Source organism: Penaeus monodon, chromosome 1, assembly GCF_015228065.2.
Source record: "Penaeus monodon isolate SGIC_2016 chromosome 1, NSTDA_Pmon_1, whole genome shotgun sequence".
Taxonomy (NCBI): domain Eukaryota; kingdom Metazoa; phylum Arthropoda; class Malacostraca; order Decapoda; family Penaeidae; genus Penaeus; species Penaeus monodon.
Window position 1 is genome coordinate 36,059,304 of NC_051386.1, and position 8,646 is coordinate 36,067,949.

Consider the following 8,646-nt stretch of genomic DNA (forward strand, 5'->3'; position numbering starts at 1 on the left):
AATCTAGGAAGAATAAATATAGTTTTTTATTTGATGAAAATAAAGTTAAATAAGGAAATATTTGGATTAACGAGTACATCGATACGAAGTATAATGGTATGTGAGAGTGTATTTTTACATAGGCATAGTAGGTTGGTTATTAGTAAACTTACGAGGTCACATCAATAAAAGACGTTGATAGGAAACAATATAATACTAGAAAGCGACACACACACACTCAGGTACACACACACACACACACAATACATCACACACACATAATTACGACACAACACACCCTACACATAGCATCACAACACATCACGCACACACATAACACAGATCACACACAGCCGCATCACATGCACATCATCAGCACATCATCACATGCGCGAAATCGCACACTTACAAACACACACTATCACATCACACAGCACACACACATTTCCATACTACACAAGCCACACACGACACACCTACGACGACACACCACACACACACTTACACAACACACATACTTATCATTTAAAAACATGATATAGTATTATTCATCAACTGTACAATATATTTTGATATTTAATTATCCGAAACATAACCGTGATGATGATAATTAATAATACTTCATCTTTACAATAGTGTAAGATGATGATCATTATTAATAATTATGATAGATTATGTATGATGATGATTGATTGATATGATGGATGATGATGATGTTATGATGTATGATGGCTGATGATGATTATGATGATTATGATGATGATGATGATATGTATGATGATATTTAACAGTATATGATAAAGGTATAGATTACATAACAATGATAGATATTAATATATTATTGGTAAGGATATCAACAAGAATAGTAGTATAGGTATTTATAAGATGATAAATGATAAATATAGATACTAATTAATAACAGTTAAGTATTTTATAGATTATATGATAAGGGAAAGACTTACTTCAAACATATAACATACTGCTATAAGAGCAACGAACTGTAAGGAATAACGACATATTTATTATAAAAAAATAAACGAAGATATACAGGCTAGTAGCTATTTAATACAGGACTTCTCCTTGAAATACGTAGTCGGATAGGAGTTCTATATAGAAAGAAATAAGCATATAGTAATATATATTGGTTTTTTGTATATATCTGCTGTGAGCTCAATAAGGACATATTAGTAAATTATGGGATATTACCTTCGTCTGGAATTGTAAAAGCGTTTAAGGTGAGCGTTAACAACACATTACTCAAGAGATTCGCGTGTATTTGTATTGGCCTTTGATTATATAATGGCAATTTCAGGCAGCTACATCTATTACTTATTTCCCCGGCCGTTGGTTGATAGACTAGGCTAGAGTCTGTTACCATTTTTTGCAATTTTTCTAAAAAAAAAAAGATGAGCTTTAGAAATATTGCTTATGCTCAGTATCTTATACTGTAGCGATAACCCCCGTCGCCTCCTCCCGCGATAGTCGGTAAAGAATAAATGATGAGAGTGCGGCGATTAAAGGTCGCGGTAATTCTTAGCGTATGGGACGCACTTCGCTAGCGAGATCTAAGTCCTGCCCATCTCCAGCCTATCTAATCTTGTTGGGGAGCAGGTAGGTAAAGGAAGGTCGCGGGGTTTGGGGGGGGAGAATGGTAGAGTGGCCTGCTGTTTGATATGAGGTGTCGTAAAGGACCGGTAAAAAGAATTTTCGCTTGAATCCTATCATATGTGTTAATCTGGCCATTTCATTGGCTACATCTTTGCTTAAATGCCTTTGAAACTGCCCTCTCATCTCGATCTCTCTCGACTCAGGTTCTTCGTCTCTCTCAGATCCTCTCTCTCACAACTGCTATCTCTATCTCTTCTTCCCTATCTCTCGCTCTCTCATCTGCTCTTTCTTTTCTTATTTCACCAAGGCAGTTTCCATGCGATAATGATTACTGATACTGGGTTGTACATTTGTAATACTTAAATGACCGTTACTATTGGTTTTATAATTTCAGTGTTCTGCTTATCATGAGCTCTATATTTAAAAAACTAAAAAAAAAGCGTCTGTCCTTTGCGCTTTTCTGGCTTTGCACGTAGTTCTTATGTAGAGCGCATTTTTATGCGAATCTGTATGTTATGCGATCTCATAAATACATGTTAGACCCAATGTCATGTGCTTTTTTCTCTTTTTTGCTTTACCTTAGGGAATTAAATCTAATTAATCATAATCTATAATATCTGTTGCGGTCGCGTTTCTCTAACTCTCTCCCTGCATCACACCAGGCAGCAACCAAGCACACTGGGGGGTTGAACGCACACACACACATATTAGCACACACAGCACACACACACACACATCACACACACACACACACAGCACACACAGCACATATACACTACACACACTACACACACCACACACAGGTATCTGAGTTAAGCTGATAGGAATTTTCAGTATGATTTTCAAGGGCGGGCTCTGCACGTTCACGGCTTGGCACAGGATTCACCCCCCCCCCCCCCGATTTTCGTAAAGTGATCATATGCTAGTTATTTTCTCGCCTATTCTGTGTGATATATTGTGTAATATGTCCTTGTGGCTTCATTACGAGAAGCAGAACAAAAAATTCTATGTGGCACGGTTAGAATATATATATTTTTTTTAACTGGATTAATTTACTATAAATTGTACCGCAGTTATTTAAGTCATAGATAATCCTATGCTGCAGTCCAGCGTGGGCAGTTTAAGCTTTTAAAAACATAGGGGATTAATGAACCAAACAGAACAATAATTATGATATTGTTACAATGAGAATTAAGGTATATTACTACATAAGGCCTTTGATTGACAGCGGACTGTATAATGAGCAAAACTATTATTATATGAAGTCGCATCTAACTGATCATGGAAAGTAAATTACAAAGAATGAAAATCTTGATTTGATGTAGTAGGACTACTTATGCATATAACTATATTTGAGTGATGAATAATTAATATACAATAATTATCAAACGGAGTTGAAATGAGTGGTCCTGAGGTCTATCCTTCTGGTTTTTAACGTAGCCTTTTATATTATTCGCGCGTCGGGCCAGCACGGCGCCTGTTAGCGACGTTACGCTACAATAATAATAAAAGGAAAATTCAACTTCAGTAAATAGCAGGGAACGTAAGTCAAAATACTACTAAAAGTCACAAATATTCATTCATTCTTAGGAAAAAACATTTCGATTCATAGTAGCTGCTTAGCTTCACGTGTATTTAGCATCAGGTAAAAGGATTCTATCTTAGCCCTTGAGCTCTGACTAACGTTATCCCTGGTGAAAGCTATGTTTCTTCACTTCTAGCCCTGCCTCTTCCCTTGGCCAAAAGGTTTTTGGCATGCTCAACCTATCACCGGTATGGCGCCTAAGGTATATTTTGGCTCTTCCTCGGTTAGCTTTATTGAAGTATAATTTGCTTTGGACTGCGCCGCAGGCCCATCCCACTGAGCACCTTGGATGTCCTAGTCTAGAGCAATTCTATCAACAATTAATTTTGATACATAATGGGGATAGAACAGATTCTAAAATAACAAAAAAAATAAGCGCGTAACCCATAAGCTCATGCCTTTCGCAGTATACATGACTTCGTTCACGATAAAAAGTCACGACCGAACTCGCATCGCTTGCCGGCTGGCATCTAACGCAGCGCATAGATACACGCAGGCTTCCGTCAGTGGATTCTCAACAAACAGAGTCACATCCACCACGGTCACCCAAGTGAGAAAACTTAACGTAATATAGGAAACCCGCATGGTGGCAATTGGGCATGTCATTCGATGCAGGGAAAGGCATTTTGACTCTGTACAATTACCCAGCTAGATATAGAAGCTAATTATTCGAAAGACAGGCAGTTAGAGGAGGTATAGGAATTTGTTAAATATTGGTAAGTTATATATATACGAAAATGGGCGCAGGCATCCTATCAAGCTTCCACACGGAACACCACTTAAGAAAGGGGTTACCGACAAGGGGGATCCTATCGTCACCTCTTCGACCAAACTGTTCTACACTTGCCTTGATGATTAAAGCCAGAAGATATGCTTATGAATGGAACGATAAATGGGTATCACAATTAGGGAGATCAGAATACTAAACAGACGCTAAGTATTTCGCAGATGATATTGTTCTCTCAGCACTAATAATAACGTTATGGCTGGAATGTGAAAGTGCCTGAAAGTGTCGCCTACTTAGGCTGTTAACAAGAAAGACTCATTGATTGATTATTTATAAAATATCTGCCGCATCAATCACCATTAAGAGGTCATATAGCGGGCGATAAACCTTTATGGGGTGTAAAATTTAAAAACTTAAAAAGCTATCACAATGTTTTAATAAATAGGCAATAGAATTTATATTAATAGCACACATCATGAAAAAAAAGTCTGATAAATAATTAGCGTTGTAAAATGTATAAATATATGGTATAAAAAAAACATCGAGGCACAATTATGTTTGATTGAAAATATTAAGTCCTTTCTAAGGAAACTATAATACTTGCTATGTCACAATCCTTCTCCCAATAAACATTTTGCTAATTGCATATGGAGTTGGTGAGGACAGTATAGTATCGTGAACAAGACAATCACTACATCCCGCGTGTTGTAGAATTGTGAAGAAATACGCACAATACAAGCAACTTGAGTGATTTATTGAAATGAGACTACAGTTTTCGAAAATGCCAGCTCTGGATTCCTCCTCAGGTGAGATGGTAATCGGCAGGTGGAATTCGAAACTTTAGTCTCATTTTCAATAAATCTCATGTATTTTATTAATTGTTGTGTTTTTACATTCCAAGTATATACGTCTTTAGTGCTGAGAATCTTTGCCAATACATGTGGGCATAAAATGTTAATGGCTCTGGGCATCTCTCTCACTAAAGTCTTCACTTTTAGGCTCGCATTAGTCAGTGTTTGTGCGCCTATTCTTAGTCTTGTTAATTACAAAAACATTCATATCTTTTGCAGTCTGTATGGATGGCTGGTTTACCCAATCTGGCCATGGGTATGCGTCTTAATTTCGCCGCTGTTGTTTCTAGAGTAGTATGGGCTCTCCGTTTGTTCGCCATCCTATTTATGCGATATTATTCAAGTCGGTGTGTGAGAGAGGGAAACGGGGGCATCCCAGGCTGAGCGGCTGGGATGTGATGATTTCTCAAGCTCTTGACTGCGTGCAAGGACACTACTAGAGTTACTATGTATTACATACTTAGCGAGTATATATTTTACTAGGCTAGAGAATGGTTCGAATAAGATCTCTAGTTCATCGTAACTGGCTGCATTAGGATGGCATGTAACGTCTGGCTAGTGAGTATGCGTAGGCTGTGTGCTATGGAAGACTGGCCAAAATGCAGTCTTCGCTTCTGCTCTCATTGTGGCTGTTAAGCTCCACTACCATGCTTTCAGATTTCGTATGGAGAGTTCTGCAGGGGGGGGGGGGATCCTATCCTGAAGAACGACTCTTGGTGTCGTTCCTGTTTAGTTCCTTAAATGAGTGTAAAGCGTAGAATCGGTCAGTGTATAGATGCTCGCTATAGGAAGTATTTCTATTTCCATGGATTTTCGCTAGCTTCATGTTGTAAGCATCTTTATTTTTCGGTTGGAGGAGCATTATGCCATCTGTCCTTCAGAGCAGTGTAGGTGACTTATGGATGTTCTCTTCCAGATGATGCTACGCAGCCTTGTCCATACCCATGCTAAGGGGGTGCCCAAGGGTAACTGAGGGAGCTATACTAGGCCTCCATGATAGTCGTCCACTCTAGTCCTCCTTAAGCACTGCGCCTTGGGCCAAGGGCTTCGTTTCAACTGTCTTATATGCAAGTGCTTTTCTTGCTCTGACAGCTTGTTGGTATACATCAGACCACCATGGTACTGGAGCCAATGGTACTGCCCGCTTCTTTTTTGGAATGTGTGCTTTTGTTGCAAGGTGAATTCGTGATGTGAATTGAATGACTAACACACACACACACACATATGTGTATATATATGTATGCATATATATATACATATATATATATATATATATATATATATATATATTATATATATTATATATATATATATATATAGTATATATATATATTATTATTATATATATACTATATATATATATATATATATATATATATATATATATATATATAATTTATATGTGTGTGTTTCTATTAATATATATTCACTTAATGGTATGATAAATATCCTTTTCAGTCTAATGTGATTACATATATAATAAATCTAAGAAATATCATTAGCAAAAATATACAACCTAATAATTTGGTATTTAGCAAGATACAACCGTAATCTTCCATAACACATTTTAGAAATGAAAATGTAGTACATCTAATTTTAATAAGGTATTGCGTTCCTTCCTGCTCGGTGGATGGTTGAAAAGAAGAATCAGCTGCAGGAAGGTTTAATCAAGGATATTCTAAGTATGAGAGCAAATCCTAATAATGCCGTAAGACTAACCCAGTCCAAATTACTGCTATGTGCACTTTAAAAATTAACCCTTGTTTTAGTGTTCATATGGTTAATTCTAACACACGCAAACGTACTGGAGTACATATATGCATCCCTCTTTCCTCTCTCTCTCTCTCTCTCTCTCTCTCTCTCTCTCTCTCTCTCTCTCTCTCTCTCTCTCTCTCTCTATGATAATGATGGTGATAACGATGATCATGATGAAGATGCGGATGCCGATGGTTACGATGTTTCCACCTAATTCTTGTATTTACATCGAATACTGGTTTTGTTTGTGTAGATTCCCTAATTTCCTGTTTTAAAGGTAAGAATTTCTCCAAACTCAGGAGACTGTGTTTTGAATAAAACATGCTGCAGTAAAACTCTTTATCCTTACTCAGGCACACAGAAGAATTTGAATTCCATAACTTTTACTTTTGAGGAGAAATTACAATATATTTTACATCGCAGCAAATGTCTTTGGTTATCGTGACTCAAACTTGGACGTTTCATCATTATATAAGTGTCTTCATGAAGACCATTCATTTCGACAAATGTAGAAAGGTATATGTCCACAGCTCCTGAGACATACCTGACCGCTGTCAAATATATTTTCATTAAAAGTACTATAATTCTGATGTTATAGGCGCAATAGGTAATTCTAAAGAAGATATATATATATATATATATATATATATATATATATATATATATTATATATATATATGTATATATATATATATATATATATTATATATATATGATGTGTGTGTGTGTGTGTGTGTGTGTGTATGTGTATTGTTGTGTGTGTGTGTGTGTGTTGTGTGTGTGTGTGTGTGTTTGGTTGTGTGTGTATGTGTATGTGTGTGTGTGTGTGTGGTTTTGTTGTGTGTGTGTGTGTGTGTGTGTGTGTGTGTGGTGTGGTGTGTGTTGTGTGTGTGTGTGTGTGTGTGTGGTGTGGCACATGCATATTATACTTTTAAAGTCTATATAAAGTTTGGTGTGTGTGTGTTGTGTTATATATATTAATATATATTATATATATAATATATATATATATATATACATTATATAAATATATATATATTATAAAATATATATATATAATATATAATATATATAATATATATATATTTATATATATATTTATATATTTATGCATATAATATATGTACAATATATAATATATTTAAAATATATAATTAAAAATAATATAGATAATTATATATATATAATGAGATAAATATATATATTATTTATAAATATATATTAATAAAAATATTATTTAAATATAATATATATATCTATATATTATATTAACTAATATATTAAAATATATATATATATTATTTTAAAATAATATAATTATTATTAAATATTCTATATTATTATATTATATATAATACAAACACAACTAGATTAATATAATTTATTTAATCAATATAATATTAAAATAATATATATATAATATATATAATATAATATTATATATATATATATAAAATATATATAATAAAAACATATATTAATAAAATACTACAAATCTATATACATTTTTAAATATAATTAATATATTTTATCATATATATATATATATATATATATATGTATATATATATTTTATATTTATATATTATATATATATAAAAATATATATTATTAAAAAAAAAAAAAATTTTATATAGAATTTAAATATTATAAATATTTTATTAACACACACACCCCCCAAACCCCCAAAAAAAAACAAAAAACAAACCCCAACACACAAAAAAAACAAAACACACACACACCACAACCCACACACAAACAACACAACACACACACAACACACCACACAACACACACACACACACACACACACACACACAACACAACACACACACACACCACACACACACTATAAAAAAAAAATAATTTTATATATTATATAATTTTTAATATCTATATAAATATTTAAAAAATAATATATATTTAATATATATATATATATAATATACTTCTTTAGAATTTCCCATTGCGCCTATAACATCAGAATATAGATTTTAATGAAAATATATTTGACCGGGTCAGGTTTTCTCAGGAGCTGTGGGAAAAAACCCTTTTACATTTGCGAAAAGAATGGTCTTTATGAAGACACTTTTAAAATAAAAAAGATGAAACCGTTTTTCCTGTTTTTTTTTTTAAAAAAT